Below are 19821 nucleotides of genomic sequence, written 5' to 3' on the forward strand. Positions count from 1 at the left end.
TTCTGTGAGAGGAGAGCTTCGCTGCTGCTTCTCTCTATGTTACTCTGGCTGGCTGCTGACTTTGCTAAACCTGTCTGAGACTTTCCTGAGATCTTTGCACTTCATCGGCTGATGTTGTTGCTTTAGCTATACCTTTTGGCCAAGAGGTTAGCATCCTCTCTCATTGCATGCGGTGTGGTGACTCTTTAGGTACGTATGAGATCGAATTGCATATTGGAAATTGCAAGGAAATATTTCTTTTTTGTCTCTCTCACCCCCACTCAAATGCTTGTTCTTGATATTGTGCTGAATTATACAAATTGTTTCTTAGAAATGTGGTTTATCTGTAACATTTGCTTTGAAGAAACTAATGATATATGCTAATGTACACCTGTATTGACCATTCATATTCTGAAGAACTTAGATAAAAGTAACTTGATGAGTATTCAGAGTTTGTCATAATTTTTATATTTTTGTGTATATTATGACAGTTGTTACTGTTAGGTATTTCCTTCATTAGGGTCCTCATGAGGGGAAAATTATCTGTCTTTTCATTACCAAGTCCCTATTAGATGTACTAAAAGATCCATTGGAGGACCTGTTGTTGTAAGTGGTTATTGAGTTCTTATGGGCCCGAACTGCTAATCATATAAGTGACTAGTTGGTATAAAATGTGTAATATTATTTAGGATGAGTAAAATTTTCACCCACTTCCGCTGCATCAAGGGCATTTAGGCATTACTGCTAAAGTCAGGATGATTAAACAGACTTATTGGTGGCCTGGTATTGACGGTCAGGTCAAAGTTTTCGTTGAGACGTGTTTTGAGTGTTTGTGTTCCGATAAACATTGCAAAATTTGCACGGCACCCCTTTGTCCAGTTGAATGGCCTAAAGGTGCATGGGAGAAGATAAGCTTGGACTTTGCGGGTCCCTTTAATGTTTTGGGCGGTGACAAGAGATTGCTTATTGTTGCCATTGATTATTTTTCTAAATAGTTGTATTTTGCTTTTGTTAACAATGCTGATACTAGTTCTGTTATTTCCTTTTTGGAACACTTGTTTTTTATTGAAGGTTTTACTAAAGAAATTGTGGCAGACAATTGGACACATTTTGTATTGAAAGAAATGAGCAAGTTTCTTAAGAAGTTTGATATCAAGCATATTCTTTTACCATTGTATAGTCCCGCTTCCAGTGGACTTGTTGAGAGGGAGAATCGTTTGTTGAAAGAAGGTGTGCAAATGGCTATTGCTAATAAATTGGATGTGGCAGATTATCTGCATCACAAAGTCTGGAATTATAATGCCACTCCCCACAGCACTACCAATATTTCTCTGTATATACTTTTAAGGGGTAGAAAACCTATTTCCATGTTGAGTCCTACATGGTTGCTAGATAGAGTGGGGCAATCCCACAATCTAGATTTACATAAAGTTTGTGAGCATGTGAAAAAGAAGCACGCTATTTACAATAGAGATTGTGACAGACGTAGGCATTTGAAAGAGAGAAACTTGGTGCCGGGTGACTGGGTTTTAATAAAAAAACCTGTAAAGGTGGTGAAAGGACAATTTAAATTTTCGGAACCAGTTAAGGTACTGAAAGTATCTAGGATGGCTGTTCTGTTGCAAGACAGAGGGTGGTGGAATAGAAATGCATTGGTCAAGTTGAGTGAAGAACAAGCTATTATAATTGGTCAGAAAGTGAGTGATCAGAGTGCGGACATGAAGAGTGGGTCAGTGAGAAATGATTGGTTTGATCTGGGTGATTTTACTTATTCTTTTGAGGGTGGTGTTGATAATTCACGTATTGGAAGTTCACGCAGTACTGGTGCTGACAGAGGAGATAATGATCACAGGGCTTCCAATTCTTTCATGCAAAGGGCGCCTTGTGGTAATGGGGGTGGTATGCATAGGATTTGTGGTAGAGTTAGAACGGCTCCTGTTGTGTATTATTGAGTCACTAGAACTTTGTTTTGTTTTATAAAAAAAAAGGGTGCTGTGTAGTATGGGTGTATTATTGTTATTCTTTGGTTCAGGCATATGTGTCTTTAACCCCTTCAGCGCGACGCGGATTTCCGCGCCGCGCTGAAGATTACGTGCGCGGGCGGGGCCATGACGGAACGGTTCCGTCATAAGCACAGCCCAACCGACGTGCATGACGGAACCGTTCCGTCAAGCGCGTCGAAGGGGTTAATGTTGTCATGGATGTAGTACAGTCGATTCATGTCATGTTGTTGTGGTATATTGGAAAGTGGGGTTTGTGACGCATTGACTGTCCTGCTGCTGTGGCAAGCGACGTGGGTCCTATCTGTGGAATAAATCTTACTTTGGAAAATCATTCGTCTTTTGGACTTATTTTACTTCATGGGACCATTCCACAGAGGCACTTTGGACCCCGTATAAATGTAGTTATGGAAAGACATACATTTTTCTCTGGGGTCCAGGGCAAAACTGAGAAGGTGAGGAATTACATAGCTTCCCTCAACAGCCTTGTGCGCTTCTGTGATTTTGGAGATCTAATAGAATCGTTACATGACAAACCGACTGACACTTGTAGAAGAGTGGTTCCTTTTAGTGGTTCCTTTTAGTGTGAACTCTGAGGATGATGATGAATATCACACGTCAATACTTAAGGTAGGAGCTGTAGGCTCCAAGGCTAGTTCTGCCAATACCAAGGGCAAAGGGTTTGGGGTCAAAGATTCCAAGCAAGAATCTAAGATGAAATGTTACAGATGTCGTAACCCTGGTCACCTCGCCACAAGCCCAAATTGCTTTGCAGTTTGTGGGAAGAAGGGACACCTGGCAAAGGTGTGCAAGAACATGGAGGTACATTCTTGATGATCCACCAGATGTGCATCAACCTGCCATCCTATGTGTTTCACAGAATCAGATTGAGAGTGCGAGTCAATCGATTTAAGAGGTGTATGTTGGACGGGTGCAAATGCCTGAGTGTCATATATCATTAGAAGGTAAAGAGATCACGGTCCTAGCAGATTCTGGTTCCCTGTTCACCATCATAGGGTACAGAAATGGGGAACACATTTTTGGCAATGACGACATTGAGCTGCAAACCCTTGACATCTCAACTTGGGGGTTATGGTGGCGTTAAGATTGTGTGAAAGACGGAAGGCAACAGAGAACAAAGAATGATGAAGGTACATTTATTTTCCTTGAAGATTTGCCCATGACCTGGATAGACCGGTCAACTCGTGAACTCAGCTGCAACTGGCAGAAGTCACAGTTCAGTCCACAACATCGATCCATTCCAGAACAGGAACGTCAAGCATAAATAAACATACACAAGCGTGCCACTGACCATGTGTAATAATCAATACACTACAGATTGATCTCATGGGGTACACCATTATGAGCATGAATTTTGAGGGATGAAAAACTGTTGGTAAGGTCTATGTAGCCAAACAGGGAGACAATGTCTTGGGGTTTGGGGATTATTCTAAACCCTAATACCACTGACCAAGTTATACTCGTTGCCAACATCAGTGAGGATGAGGATGTGCCTAGAGACTTTCCTGAGGTGTTCAGGGACGAATTAGGCCTATTATGGGCGTTTGAGCACAGGATCATTCTTAAGAGCTATGCCAAACTCGCTGTTCATAAGGTACGGAAGATCCCAAACCTCATGATGGTCCTGTGAAAATGGAATTGGACAAACTCAAGAGGATGGACTTTGTGAAAGAAATTAAGTCGTCATAGGTGTGGGCCCCTGTGGTCCTCACACTTGAGATCAGTGGGTCCAAGCAGGAACCTTAATCAGTGGATTTGGGTGGACCGGCAACCTCTTCAAACATCGCTGAAATGTTTTCCATGTTGAGTGGAGCCCAGGTATTTAGAGTGATGGACCTTTCTGCAGCTTACCATCAAGTGATGCTGCACATAGATTCCCGCCAACTCATGTCCTTTGTGACACCTCCGGGAGCCTATAGGTTCAAGAGGATGCTTTTTGGCCTAGCTTCAGCGGCTGCTTGCTTCCAGAAAATAATGAAGGGCGTCCTGGGGGGAATCACTAATGTACTGTTCTTCCAGGGCGACATCCTGGTTTACGGAAAGGACAGTGTCGCTCACAATGTTATTCTAAAGCAAGTGTTGGAGATGCTGAAGACCAGTGAGCTCACCTTGAGGCAAGAATTTAGATTAGGCACGGTATCTTACCTTGGTTACACCATCTCTGCAGAAGGTATCAAGCCTAAGGTGAGTTTGACTGAGTCCATCACTAAAGTTCCAGCTCCCGTGGACAAGGATGGTGTGCAGTCTTTCCTTGGATTGGCCGAATACTATTCGAAGTTTGTTCAGGGGTTTGCTAGTATAGTAATGCTTCTGAGAATGATGCTGAAAAAAGGGATTATGTTTTTGTGGTCGATAGAATGTGAGAAGGCTTTTTCAAGAATTAAGGATGTGATTGGAAGTATGCCCAGCATGGGGCATTTTGATGAGACAAAGAGAACCATTCTGACCACTGATGCCAGCCTCTCACTAAAACAAGGGTGAGGGAGAGCTAATGGTGACAGACAGAGTCTGGTGAGGGATTGCGGGTTATGCTCAAGCAGTGACAAGCCCAAAGTGGTAAGGACAACATCTTTGTCTCCAGCGGAAGTGGCGGAGGAGCCATGGTATAAAGCTGAGTTTGGACATTGTTAGCCCTTTCAATTTGTTAACCCCCAATGAAAGATATGTACTTGTGTTAGTCGATTATACCTCCAAATGGGTGTCTGCAAGTTGTACTAGTTCCATAACCGCAACTAGTGTAATGGAGCTTGTTGGAAGCCGCAGTCCCAGTCCCACAGTACTGTCACCGAATGTGTGACCCGGGACTCCCCACTCAACGTTAGGCCAAGTGAGGACACCATTTGAGATAGCCCTGCTCACCCCTTTAGTAGCTTGGCACGAGCAGCCAGACCTATCTCCAAGGCAGGAGTGTATAGTATGTGCAACCACGCCCACAGCAACCCACTGGTGACACCACAAATGGACTCCATATGAGTTTGATAAACTGAGGATAAACTTTATATAAAAAGATATACGATCAGACCACATGATACAAAAGCCAACATACAATAAAGGGTTGTTCCGGCTGGCTGGTAGGTTCAAATCCCAACCACCGCTTTCAAAACGCTATGTTGGTCATAATGCTAGAATCACACACGTTTCAATGGACAGACAATAGTGCACTGCGTAAAAAAACAATCCTGTGCTGAGCAAAGGAGAAATAATACAATGCATAACGATACACCCCGGTACCTTGCAATGAAAGAAATAATGCAATGCGTACCGCTACAAACATGTACTGCGCAATGAAGGAATAATGGAGTGCGTCACACCCCAATCACATACTTTGCAATGAAGAAATAATGCGATGCGCACCGCTAAAGTCATGTACTTTGCAATTAAGGAATAATGCAATGCGTAGCTACAATCATGTACTTTGCAATGAAAAAATAATGCAATGCGGGCCGATGCCGTCCTGTACATTGCAAGGGAGAAATAATGCAATGCGTAGCGTTATAATTGTGTACTTTGTTAGGCAGAAATACTTTCGGGCGTCGTAGGACAGATCGGCAGTTCGTTAGCAGCAATATTGGCAATGTGTATTACGACAGTCAGCCTCTTCGATAACAGTTGCCCCCCACACGGATCAACGATGACATAAAGCACAGCTTCTCACTATGGCCCCAGTACTGCCACTCCTTTGGTCAGTATGGGCCCCACTCTGAGCCGAAGCAAAGGCTCACATCGCCAGAAGGCCCGAGAGGCCGAGAGAGTGTCCCTCCGAGCCCGCACCCCGCCCAGGCAGTGATCCACGATAACTGAGGGCGTGACCCCACTCTCCACTCCTCCTTCAACGGACTGGGCCTTCCGTGTAGAATTTCCTCAGTGGGCCTCAGCGGCTCGGCCTGGCAGCTCAGCTTCTCTGGGGCTGCCGGTCCGGGCCGCGACTGTTAGGAAGGTCTCAGGCGGCCGCAGGGCACATGTACCCCACGCCCCTAAGATTACGTTACTCTGGGTGCACGTTCACCACAGCACCCTCCGGGTCTCGTCTCGCACAAAGCCACAAACACAACGCTGATGAGTCTTTTCGTCGACCCCGAGTGCACATTCACCAAGCACTCTTTCCTGCGGTTTCAGTTGGCACCAAGACCCGCACACCGCGCTGCAGAGACACACTTCCGGTGCACACGATGATCAGCGATCACCTCCACAGTCCCAGGTTGCACCAAAGCACGCACGCTGCTTCACTGAGACTTACTCCAACTCTGGTGCCTCGATCTCCAGGTGCTCGTAACCAACGCCTTCCGTCGCACATCGACACTCTCCCCGTGTCCGAGCCTCACTTCTCGTCCGGTGCACTCGATGACAAGGCACTCCTCACCAGCGCTTCAAGTGCACCCAGACACGCACCCTGCGCGTCCGAGACTCACTCTGCTTTCGATGCACACGTTGACCAGGCGCTCTTCACCAACGCCTGCGGTGCACCACGACACGCACCCTGCACGTCCGAGACTCACTTCTCCTCCGGTGCAAACGTTGACTAGGGGCTGTTCACCAACGCCTCCTGTGCACCACGACACACACCCAGCGCGTCCGAGTCTCCCTTTTCTTCCGTGTGTCTAAGATCACATGGCACACCTTCCAAGGGTCTCAACTTGCCACAGCACGCGCCCACCGCGTTGCTTGAAACTTCTTTGGGACTTTTTATGTTCCTGTGTATCCAAACAGGGAGCCAGCTCACCTCTGGCCCTTGTGGTTACAAGACACAGCCCACAGCACAGTCCCATCAGCCTCTTCATTGGTTAAAACAGCAAATTGCAGACCAGCCCCAGGTCACGAAGCAAGGGTTGATCCTTCCCAGTAGCCTCTTCAGTTCTTCCTTCCTTAGCAGAGGTTCCTCTTGACCACGAAATGGGTCTAAGCCTTTTCAGTCTCAATCCATTTCTATTCCAACGTTCAGGGGCCTCAGCTCTCATAGTTATACCCCTAAATGTCTTTGAAGTTCGTTATGCTCAGGGATCCCTTACCCCTGCCTAAATTAGTTCTGGGTGTCTCCTTCCCAGTGTCACCTTTCTCCCTTTGATACTGGGGGGCTGGATCCTTAATCACTCAGCAGGAGATGGGTCAATTGGTTTATAGCTGCAGCCCAGGCCTTTTCACCTCCTGGGCTTCTCCTCCCCCCTACTCTCCCAATGCAGGGCAGCCTGGTGCCATCTCCACCCCTCCCTGGGTCAAGACCTCTCCCAGCTCCTCGCACATCTCAGATCCAGACAGTCAATCCACATTCAGCAGAGACACACAAATGCTTAAAGTACAATACTCAGCCACTTTCTCAAAGAGTGGTTTCTGAACACACAGTGACAAAACCACTTTCATAGAAAGATGTGTTATGACACTGTGAGTTCATATATGCTAAACTTCACCTCTCCATTTTAAACTTATAGGAAACTAGGCTAACAAACACAATACCCAGCCTCCCCATTCTGTCCTATGGGCAGGATGGCCTTTCAGCAGTGAAAAACAAAATGGAGGGTTTTTCACTGTCAGGACATAGCACACACCTAAGTATATGTCCTGCCTTTTACTTACACTGCACTCTGCCCTGGAGTTACCCTGGACCTACCACAGGGGTGCCCACTGTGTACGTAAAAGGGAAAATACGGCCGGACAAGTGGTTGCACTTGTCAGGACAACATGCTAACTTAGCAAGCTGCGCGCAAGCCCTACACTGAAGGCCTAAGTTCCCTTCTCTGCGTGCCTTTGCATTACTAGCCCTTGCACACACAGTGCACATCACTAGGACTTTACTAGTAAGGCAAATATACCAATCATGGCCAACCAATCACCATTACACTTTACACAGGGAACCCTTGTACTTTGACACTGATTAGCAGTGGTAAAGTACCCAAAACATCTAAATTGGCAACTCTATGTCAGGAAAACGGTCTGGGGGAAAGCAAAAGTTTTAGGGAGCTTCAGCCAAAAGAGCCAAGTCCAACAGAGTTCCCAAAGGACGTGCTTACATGTGAGAAGATCCCGAAAGTTATTGTCACGGACAATGGTATCCAGTTTACACCTGATGAGATGAAGAGTTTCCTTAAAAGGTTGTTGATCATACATCACTGAACAACACTGTATTCCCCCCAGGCCATTGGCCTGGTGGAGAAAATGAATGGTCTGGTTAGAGATTGTGCTCAGGCTGCACTGGCAGTCAGGGGGTCCCTTAGGGAGTTATTAAGAGAGAAGTATATGGCACACTGTACTACTCCCAACATCTTAACTAAGATTTCACCTTTTCAAAGATTAAAGGGCCGTTTAGCGGGTTCAAAGCTTAATCCCAGGTGGTTGGAGTGGAAAAGGAATGTGAGATTCCCAACAGGGACACGGTGGACAATGCAGAGTATTTGAAATTTGCCCTTTTAGCCATAGGTAGGAAGTGGAGTGATGGCAGGACTGAAGTCATTTGTTCTCTTGAATGAAAGTGGAGAAGCAGTATTGCACCAACATTTCCGATTAGTTTTATAGCAGGTATGATGAACCTTTGACCTCTGAGGTACAGGCTATTAGCGTAGACAAGCTTGGAAATTACGAGACTGAGGATGGCTGGTAGTTTTTGTTGGCATCCAAGGTTTCGGAAGATGCGACTCCATGTTTTCATTGTGTAGAATGCATGTGTTAGCACTTTCATTCTTGGTGTGGTCTTCCTCCAAACATTTTGTCTTCCCCCCCTACTGTTTTGTGAAAGTCGTTGTTTTGGCCTTGGGACTCTGTCCACTTTACCACTGCTAGCCAGTGCAAAAGTGCTTGTACTCTTCCCCTAATACATGGTACTATTGGCTTACACCTAATTGGCACTTGCAATTTGCTGGTAAGATCCTAGTAAATTGTACTACATGTTTCCGTGGCCTATAAATTAAATGCTGCTAGTGGACCTGTACCACTCATTGTGCCAGCCACTTGAGTAGCAATTTAAAATATGTCTTAGGTCTGCCATTGCACCCTGATGTGCAGTTTTAAAACTGCCAATTCAACTTGGTAAAATAAACCTTTTGTCAGGACTAAACCTACCTTTCTAAAACATGTCAGCTCTGATGTAGACCCTAAACAGTCCATAGGGCAGAGTGCATTGAATTTAAAAAGTAGGGCATGTGTTTTTAAGTTTTACATGTCCTGGTAGTGAATAACTCTTAAATGTGTTTTTTTTTACTACTGTAAGGCCCAGCTCTCCCATTGGATAACATTGGGTTACGTTATTACATTTAATATGTGCTAACGTTTGATAGGGAACAGATAGGAATTTCAAGTTTGGCCTCAAATTAATTGTAATTTAAAATTCTCTTTAATTGTAAAGTCAAAGGATTTAATCTGGTTTGGTAAGGTTGTTTGGTAGATGTTGAATGGTCAAAGGGATATGATGGAGCCCTGAGGGGCACCACATTGTTGGGTGTTAGGGACTGATGTGAAAGGTGAGAGGCAAACTACACTTTGTCTCTGAGGTAGGAAGCAATCAATTTTAGAGCACTTTCACATATTCCGAGATGATGACATTTTTGTAGCAGCATTTGTGGTGGTGGACAGTATGAAATGCAGCTCAAAAATCCAGAAGCAATAGGGTGGCCACTCAGCTCTTTTAAACTGTGAGTTTGAGGTGATCCCAAATGGATATGATGGTGGACTCTGTGTCTCTGCCTGTTCTGAATCCGAACTGTTGGTCTGACATTAAGAAATTTCCTTCTGTAAATATAGGAAATTGAATAAACATTGCTCTTTGAAATATATTTCATGCAATTATCATCTTGCATATTGGGTTGTTAGCAGAAATTCCACACATTTTTGTATGTTTTTAAATGTTTTGTCCAAGATTAACAATAAGGAGTATCTCATCCGGAAAAAGGGAAATAATGGAGGACACATGAAAGCAAAGGGAGAATGAGGGAGAGACTAACATGATGAGTCCACTTTGTGCTCAGTAGTAATCCCCCAAATTTGTGTATATTCTTAAATGTTCAATTAGAGTTTACGAATAGGGAATATCTCATCAGGAAAAAAGGAAATATTGGAGGAAAAGTTAAAGGAAAGGGAGAATGTTTAGTGTATTTGTTTCAATTACTTAAAATTGTTAGGAATACATTCACCCAAGAATAAAACATGTTACGCAATATAAGAAGCTGTGAGATCTATAGAAGCTCAGTTAAAATTTAAACTAGAAATTAAAACTTTTAAGCTCATTACAAAGAAAATAGATTTTGCTCTACAGGCTTTGTTTAAAATCCAGAGTCCATATGCCACTGCGCTTAATCTTTCAGATGAATTTGTAAACAAAGTTCTTCCCTCACATATTGAGATATTTGTGACCACCAATGCAGGTATTCTTTTGGCATGCAGAAAGTTTGTAAAAGTCCTTCCTTAGAGCATCTCCCTCAATGTGCCACATTCAATGCTTTGCTACCTCACCAATTGATGGGATAAGCTAGAATATTTCAGGGATTTAATGTTTTTAAATATTATATGTATGTATTTGCTAAATCAGGCTAGTTCCTTTGTATTGCTAGTTGTGATGCAGAAGTCCAGGGCCTCCTATCATTTTATAATCCTGGTAAAGTGTGACACGCTGCCAAGAAATTCAGACAGTAGCAAGGCAGAGGTAACATGGGCTCTCTTCTGTTTTAGCAAAACCCTCAATGCACTATAACTGTAGGCGCTTTATTCTAGTTAGCTCTGTACTCTTTTATTGGGAGAACCATAGTCCCATAGTCCCTGCACGAAGTATTTGATTTCTGCACACCCTGCTTAATGGCACTTTTAAATATGATTGCATTTGCTTTTCTTGGTATGATTATAGATTGCTTTTGAGTGAACAGTTGATTGTAGTTTTTCTATATCAGTCTTCCTTGAAAGAGGTAGAACGTGCTTTTTAAGGGTTTTTATGGGCGAATTACAAAACAGAGCTGTTTATTAGATTATCCATTATCAGCTTTAAATCCTTAACTGTAGTGGCTAAATATAAGGATCATGGGTTTGCCTCCTTGTTGAAGATCTCTTGTAAGGCCATCTTGAGTGTGCCTGATTTTGCGTGAGTGATTACAAAAATAACATTTAATAAATGATGCCTTGCATTCTAGCTCCTGCACCATCAAACCAAATTCCAAACGTAGCTGGGATTGACAGGTATGTTTTGGGAAATGAGAGATCCACCTGTATGCAGTGCACTGCAGTTTGCCCAACACCAGTGAAAGCTCGCTGTATATGCGTGATGCCGTAAGAGATATCTGGCAGCAGCTTTGCTTTTATATTTCTTATAATGGCTTCCACTGAACACCCAGATAGTTATATTTCTGTGTATGTGCTATTTTTAGCTGGCCCAACCTCCAATGGTGCTTAAATCTGTTCTTGTACTTCCCAAAACCATCATGTTTGTTTTGTTTATGTTGGCCTTCAGTTTATTGCTTAAGTTATATTTGTGTAGTTCATCAAGTGCACACTGCATGCCAATTTGTGTCTGATCAAGAATGACCAAATCATCTGCATATTGGATGATCAGTAGCCTGAATACTTCAATCTTTGGTGGAAATATGTTTGCTCTTGCCAGGTCACTACCTAGGTCGGCTATGTTAACATTAAGCAACATTGGAACTAGGACACAGCCTTGTTTTAGGCGCCGGTAAGTGGCAATTCGATCTGTGACGATGTTGTCCTGTCCTAACTTGATACAAACCCAAATATCGGAATACACAACAATAATGGCTTTAAGTAGAGCATGCAGTATTCCCCATTTTGTAAGCTTAGCCCAGGGTATATTTCAACCCACCCTGTAAAAAGCTTGCAAATAATCCTAAGAAGCAGGCAAAGAAGGTGGGGCGAGCGTGCAGACAGGAGTGGTGGGCCGTACAAGTTAGAGCAACTATTTTATCTAAAGCGGATGCCTTTTTCCTAAAGCATGCTTGGTGAAAAGTGATTCTCTCCATATGCTTTGTTGTACAGCTGTAAAACTATGCATTTGTCAGACAACATAAACATCAGGATTGTTCCAGACAGATTCCATGCTCACCCTCAGGATATGTTGGCCTGTGTCCCTGTTAGCCCACAGTGCACAATCTTGACCCCCTAACCTTACAGAGTAACAAATATGTGTGCAGTCTCCGAGCATGACAACTCTGATCTCCAAAGGAATGTGTGGTAACATATGTATATATAACCCTTTAGCTTGGCCTCTCATGCATACCCAAAGAAATACACAAGAAATGCTCAGTAAGGCGTTTCAATATTTATTGAAGCATTGTGATTCTTGTATAAAATATGTGCGCTGAGATAATAGAATGAAACAGATTTGCTTAATCAGCGTTATGAAAAAGGTAAACATTTCAACCATTGTGCTGAAACAGTGAATATATGCAGGCATATAAGTACTGTGTACTCCTACCTAACACTCCCTGAACTAATCCTGCCTAAGGTGGGTGATCTGCCAAATCCCTGCCCGGGTCATTTAACTCCCCCTTACCTGCGGGTGTCATCAGGCTGTCCGTCTTGGTTTAGAGCTGAACATCCCATGTGTTGGTTAGCAGGAATCAGCTGAGCTGGAATACCGGCATATAGTGACCTCGCAGGGTCAGCTGAGCGATCCTGTGGTTCTATATATATAATAACAGCACCCATGTGGTCATGTCGCAACCCATGTCAGGCTACGACTGTTTATTCTAGTTGAATAGCGTTGTTGCCTACCAGACCATAACATAAATACCATTTGCACAGTGAAATTTAGCCCTTGTACTGAATGTTCCAGGTGTCATGATAGTGTGCCTACAAAGTGGAAATGTAAGCAGTACAGATTCAGAGAATGTTATCCTGCATGGTCATGCGTGCAAATGTATGTCAAAAGTCACTGTGTTTCAAAGAAAAGGCAACTTAAGAAACGTAAACATGTAAATGGTGGTGTTTCTAACCGTGCCTATCTTGACCACGTGACAGCCCAATCTTCAAGTCCCCCGTAGTAAAAGTTTTGGACCCTTGCCATGATTGTGGTACATGTGCGCTCAGTAAACATTCTTGGTAAAGCTGCGTTAACTTGTTTGCCCAAAACCCTTTATCAGCTTTAAAAAGAGAGCACAGTAAGCCTTTGGGGCCAGGCGCCCCTTCATCTCTCATTCAGTTTAGTACTTTTTTAACATCAATCTCATTAATTGAACAGGTGTCTTGATTTGGTTCCCAAGGCTAGTACTATCGGAGTTGGTGACGTCCTGTGGGCTCCTGTCTATGTAAAGCCCCGGGACGCGTTCAGTCCTCTCTGGTGGGAGGGACTCCATTCCCTCTAGTATAGGGTTTGTTAATTAAAGAGTTGACCTATTGCCAAAACATTTCCTGGTTGTTACGACCCAGTAAGGTGTGTAGATTTTGCCATTCGGATTCCAGGTGTTTCGCCTTTTCCGTCCAGAATATAGTACGGTAGGCCTTCCTTGAGCGTTTTAGGTGGAGCTTGGACTCCATGTTCGATTTATCCTTGCTGTGATTTCTTACTGCACCTCTAAACACTGACTTACTTTTGTTTACATCAAGGTGTACCATGGGTTTGTTCGAAGCCCTTACTTCTTCCTAACTGTTGTTTCATAGTTGTCTTTCCCTCTCAAATTGTCGTATAGCAAGTCTCTTATTATGTCTTAGTTCAAAATGAGGTGTTTATTGATTAGTGGTTGCCACGGAGCAGTTTTTGGGGAAAGTATTTCTTTTCACGTTCAGAAGTGAACTAAAGACACTTCGGTCCTCTATAACCTCTTTATTTGTAAGTGTTTCTCTTCAGATATGGTTGTTTCTACCTTTAGGCCTGTAGATACGTAGATTGATAGTCCACCAGATGGTCAACCAAAATTGTTAGTTTTGTTAGCTTCTTGGTGTATTTCGTAGTATCCTTTTATTAAGTGTGGTTTAACTTCCCACATTTCCTGCAAGCAGGCCATGTTGTCAGTTTTTATTAAGTTAAGAGCTGTAGTGTGCCTAACAGAATGCTTAAGGCCAGCAACCAGGATATTACTGTGAAATGGCTCTTGCTTGCGTTTCTGGGCTGCCCCTCTGTTTTTAGGTCTCACCTACGCAGCGCGCAAGCGTTGCTTAGGAGATGACCTCTTGGAATCGCTCTGTACTTTCTTGGAAACTCCTGCATGTTTTGCACTGTTTCCAATGAGTACTCGTGCATGCAGAGCGTTTGCGAGCAGCACTGCCATCTGTTAGCAATTATCGCGCCTGCTGCTGCTCGCTCCCGCAAGGTAAACGTGATTTGCATAGGAGGCTCAGCAGTAACTCTCCGTGAGCCTGCCTCATGCCTTATGTTTGGAACATTTGCCTCTCTCCAGACATCCCCATGTGGCACCCAGTTTCAATCTTCTTGTCTCGTCTGCGTAGCAGCTGCACCCGGCAGCTAAACGATGGCTGCGTTTGGGTGGTAAACAGTATTCGTTTTGAGGGGGCTGATAACGGGAGGCGGGGCACACTGAAATAAGCCGTAGTGTGTGAAGTGTTGGAGTGATGGGGACTTTCACGTCTTGCCGAGCAGTTCTCTGGTGGCTGTTGTACGGGCAGCAGGGTTAGGGTACAGTGGCGAGCGGGGAGTGCGCATGCTGGGTGAGTGGCACAATGATGTGTCTTGCTCCGGCTGGTTTTGTTCTATGAGTGCAGTGTGCCTGGAAACCTCTTCGCCTTCTTTCTAAAGCCTCTGCATTCAGTGCAAAGCGCTATTGTCTCGGGCTGGGAACCTCACAGGCAGCTTCTCAAGTGGGCAGATAAAACTGAAAGCACCAAGCGGAAGGGGGGGGTGGTCTATTGACATCGGAGGGGGACACGGGGAATCATTAGTTCACTGGAGCAGAACCAGCTTTTGCTGACCATGGAGACACTGAACTACCTTCGGGGCTTAAAAGAGAATGTCATTTTAAACTAGAAATGTCCGACTTTGGAGTTTTTTGGTGCCTGCCTCTGCGGGCAAAGTTATTTGTACGATGCGATGCCTCATGTTTTAAATGTTCATGCTACGATTGCAGTCATCTCTGTGCTCTGCGCTCGACTGCTTCTAAGCGCTACCCCGCGCCCGTTAGCTGAAGCAGTCCCCAGCACCCCCGCCGTACAGGCCCAGGAAAATTACTTAAACTAACAAGCAGGAATTTATCAGCTTCAGCCGAAATCAATGCGCTAATCGATGGCGACACTGGTTGTGTCTAAAGCGCTTGTCGGTAATTTGTGGAAATTACGGCATGTAAATGTCTTGTGCTTTAATTGAACAACTCAATCAGCTGGGGTGACTCTGGATGTCCATGCATGTGCCCATCCATCTCTCCAGGTTTAAGGAGCCCGCCTTCACCCCTAGCCCTGCCGGACTGCGCAGTTCTTCGTGTAACCAGCGGATCTGGGTCCCACTAGTCCCTGCTTAGAGCTGGCCGTCGGACTACCCGTGTTCACCCACACGCTGTTAATAGTAGGGGAGGTGTGCTCGGAAGGTGGCACTGTAGAGTCCTGGCCCTACTACTCCCATGACAGGGTACAGCAACATACCATCCGCACCATTCCGTGGCTCGGGCTGTCAAATGTGCTGCAAACGGCGATTCCCCCCAATTTGAAAACACAGGTTTCGCGCAAATTGCGCTAACACCCATGGGTTTTAGTACGTGCAGTTCCCTCCATGTGCTTACCTGGAGGAATGTGCGTGGGTTAAAAATTCAAGATATTGGAATACCAGCTCTAATGTATCAACGCAAGGGCCATATTATCAAGAACGTCGATAACATTATCGCCGCCTTAGTGGTAGGAAACTGTCGTTAAAGCGGCGATAAGGGGCTTGATAATATGCCCTTGAGAATTCCAATAGAAGCACAGGTTCTGGTGTGAGGGAATCAAACCTGGGCTTCTATTGGAATTAAACAAGCATTGGCATAGCCAATAGGTCTTGCCTTTGGGACCCTTATAAGTATTTAGTTAAGCAGCACTATATCCTTGGTGCAACAACATCAACTGTTGCATGGCTAAACACTGATAAGGTCCCAAAGGCGAGACCTATTGGCTATGCCAATGCTTGTTTGTATTGTGTTACGAATAATCAATGTTCGTCAAAGTTAGTGTGAAGGAAGTTCAATCCCAATCTGAGTCTTTTTTTCTTTAGCTGTTTGCGGGAATATTGTTCAGCTTTTTTGTGTTAAGATTAATTAGAATCAAGGGCTTTGTAGGAAAATGGGTTTCTGTTGCAGTCCCCCACCCCCCACACACACACACATATTGCCTGGCTTTTAATACATCTTTGACTGTAGAGTACTATGCCCCTGCTAACCAGTTTCCCAGTACCAGTTTTCTTTCCCTAAAACTTTACCATGATTGGCACAACTTCAGACCCCCTGTAATTCCTAGTAAATGGTACCCCTGCTACGTAGGGCTTTGGGACCAAAAAGGGTCTCATAGGGACACCTCACCAAGGTCATGCAAACTGTCACTGCAGCCTGCATGCCTTGGTACAGACAAAAACGATAAAGTCAACATGGCACACTACCTGTGTTCCATGTCAAAGTAGCACTGCCGAAGGTATAGATAAGTCACCCTTCTAGCAGGCTTTACAAGCCTAAGGCAGGGTGCACTCTATCTCGGGTTTAGGCATATTTTCGTGAGCAGATATATCCCCAATGATATTTGTCTATTCTTAATATTGTAAGTGCCAGTGAAGCCATAGGGAGTACATGGGTTGGAAACTCGACAACTCGAGTTCCCCAGCAGCATGATGGCTTCACTTAACCCAGGAGTGTTTGGTAACAAACAACTCCTCCTAATAAATCCACACTGATGCAAGTGTTGGATTTATTAAAGCATGTACTCAGAGGACCCCCCTACAAACCTACCAACCCTGGAGTGTTTTCTGACTGGTTTTAGGCAGCCTAACACCACCAGACATGTTTCTGGACCCCTGGGTCAAGAGCCCCTGCTCTTTGAGTCCAGAAACAAAGCCCTTCCTGGGCGAAGTTGTCACACCTCCTCCCCCAGGATGCGCACAGTGCTTGAGAAGGAATTTTCAAAGACCTTGCCGCTTTTGTAATGCGACCGGAGCCTCTGCTGCTAGCAGCAAATGGCAGCCCCCAGTTCAAAACCCTCACTTTTGGCAGGATAACCGGCAGGAAAACTAAGTGAGAAGAGGAGGTGTGCCCCTCTTCGCCAACTTCACCCCTCAGGTGCTGGAGGCGAAGTGAAGCACATTTTTCAGTGCCCACCATCTTGAAGATGGTGAGACGTATCCAATCAGGGCTAGGGCTATACACCCTCCCACTGGAGAGTAGCATAATAGAGGGTGTAGACACCCCAGGTAAGGAACCCATTGGGACCCTGTCGTCCCCTGTAATGCCCCTAAATCTAGTATTTAGGTGGCACCCCCGAGACCCTGAAATCCAATTACTGATGACCTACGAAGCTCGGACGCCGAAGAGCCGCTCCAGCAAGAAAGAAGAAGGAGTAGTGACTGACTTGGCACCAGCCCTGCCAGCCTGTCTGCTCCCTTTCGCCCTTTCTACAAAAGTTGACTCGTCCTGCAGGCCCAGCAACCTCCAAAACCCTGGGAGGACTGCCTGCCTTCTATAAAGGTCAAGAGGCTCCCGTGGACAGGGGACCTGTCCCAAAAAATAAATAAATGTAAAAACGAAGACCTCTGCCCTGAGAAACCGTGAAACTGCTTCCGGACCCACCTCTGCACCCAACGCCCATGGTCTGAGTCCAAGTGGCCCACCGGTCCTGTGAAGGTTCCCTAGCAATTCTGAGACAGAGTCCACTGTGGGCTGACCCCTCTTGGACTCTACCTCGATGCCTGCAGCCTCAATCTGAAGACTCCCCCCTGACTGCGACCTGCCCGGTAAGCTGTTCTCAACCCCAAAGGATACCACTTCACCCGAAGCCCCTGGGCTTTGGGGAGCTTGATCAATGGTATCCCTACATCCCCTAGCATCAGAACTTTTCCTGGGCAGCTATGGGCTTCCTTCGTTCAGCCTCCTGGCCCGAGCCTGCAGCCTTTTTCCAAAACCGATCTCCCCCATTGATTTGCATTGGGTGCCCGATGCTGTATCAGCACTCTGCACCCAGCTGCCACTGTGCCACTGAGGCTGTAAGTTTGGTGCTGCCTTATGCGCCCCCATGCTTACCTTAACTCCTGGAGATTGACACCTGATACCACTTTGCTTACCTATGAACACCGCAACTTTGATCACCCCCAGTCTCCATTGGTTAACATTGGGTGCCGGACCCTAAATTTGATCTCTGCACCCGACTGCCCCGGTTCCGCTGGTGGTACTCTCTTGGAACTGATTTGAACCTTGCCTGGTGTTCACCTGTATCCCTGAAGACTGGATTTGTAAGTTGTGCAGTTCCCTTTAAAATTGCATTCTTGTTTCCCTCCCATAGGTTAACATTGCTGAACTGAAAAATTGCTCTGTGTCCACTTTTTAAAGTTAAAAGTATATTTATTTAAAAATGTACTTACCTTTTAGCGCACATCTTGTCTTAAAAGAAATCTTGAAAGAAACCTATTTTTTTATAAAATTGGTGTTGATCTCCTTTTTTGAGTTGTGTGTCGTTTATTGGTTACTGTGTGTATAACAAATGTGTTACACGCCTCCGTGTTAGGCCTAAGGCTGCTCGACCACACTACCACAAATAGAGCACTTTGGGTTTACATTGAGCCCTGTACACTTCTGGGGGAATCAATGGGCTATTTGCAAGATAACCACTCAGTGGATATCACATAAAGTGCCAGATTCCACAAGGCTTCCTATGCAATGAGGAGTCAGATGCACTGTTCATACTCTTAAGTATGCTTTTTGTAATCTGTTTAATGCTGTCTAACACCCTGTTGGTATACTATCAAAGTATTCACCAATCTTTACAAAATCCTTTCCAATTTCACTGAACCCCTTACCAACTGATTACCATGATCTGTGTTTTTGATGAATCTTTGCTTCGTGAAATGGTAGTTATATCAGGAATGTAATTATTAATAAGCTTACTATCACCCGGTATGAAAGTGCAGCACTGTAAAGCCCTTAACAGATGACAGACTCCCCCTTTTTTTTGCATCACCATTGAATGTATAGCCATTAGCTCTTCATTAACTCGCGAGAATTTTCCAGCAGTACTAGTAGCCAAGTAATCCTCCAACGCATTCAACTTTATAATTTCACATCTACCAATAGTATGTATTTGAACACCAAACAAATCAATCAGTACTATACAGAAACCAATTTGTTTTTCTTCTAAGTCGATTGTCACCGAGTGTCCCCCCTTTCTTTCATTTGATTCACATGATGTACATGAAGGAAACTGCAGCTGAAGACAACCAAATATAGCTGCTTCCCACCCAATTATGTGAGAGAATAAAATAAGCAGTTTTTCACAAACTTAATAAATTCCTCTTAATATTGGTCTTTCACCAGTCAAAAGCTTATTGTTGGACACATAACTGACATCACACCCGTTTATTCCAGCCAATTCTATTGACTCATCACTCGGAGATTTCTCACACATTATACACATTACTCTCTTCCTTTCTTGCTACACTCTCAGTCTAGGATGCATTCTAGAGCATCTGAATTTCTCTTGTGCCTCTTCTTGCAATTGAATATCTTTCACTTCTTCCCAACTTCTACTAATTTTCACCTTTCTTTCATTATATTCTTTAATAAATTCATGTCCCACATTACTCAGTTTACCCACAAGTTTGTTATTTGTCATATCAGATTATAAGTTGGGTTGTATGATCGATCTCAAATGATTAGAAATAGTCTCCACAACTTCAGTTGGAACCTTTTCCGACTGGATACCTAAGTTATAAAATAGGCTCTAA

At 44.5% G+C, this 19821-nt stretch overlaps 1 protein-coding gene across 3 annotated transcripts in view; it reads left to right on the plus strand.

Annotated features, from left to right (window-relative positions):
• The window catches only part of SLC35B3 (solute carrier family 35 member B3), a 320376-nt gene that overhangs the window by 9994 nt on the left and 290561 nt on the right, over positions 1 to 19821 (plus strand). Inside the window, exon 2 of one of the 3 annotated variants that reach the window (XM_085607243.1) lies at positions 11102 to 11147. The exons of the other annotated variants lie outside the window; for them this stretch is intronic. The gene's annotated coding sequence lies outside the window, so the exon portion shown is untranslated. The remainder of the gene's footprint in view (positions 1 to 11101; positions 11148 to 19821) is intronic. 3 annotated transcript variants of the gene reach the window in all.

This window comes from Triturus cristatus, chromosome 5_2 (assembly GCF_964204655.1).
Source record: "Triturus cristatus chromosome 5_2, aTriCri1.1, whole genome shotgun sequence".
Classification (NCBI taxonomy): domain Eukaryota; kingdom Metazoa; phylum Chordata; class Amphibia; order Caudata; family Salamandridae; genus Triturus; species Triturus cristatus.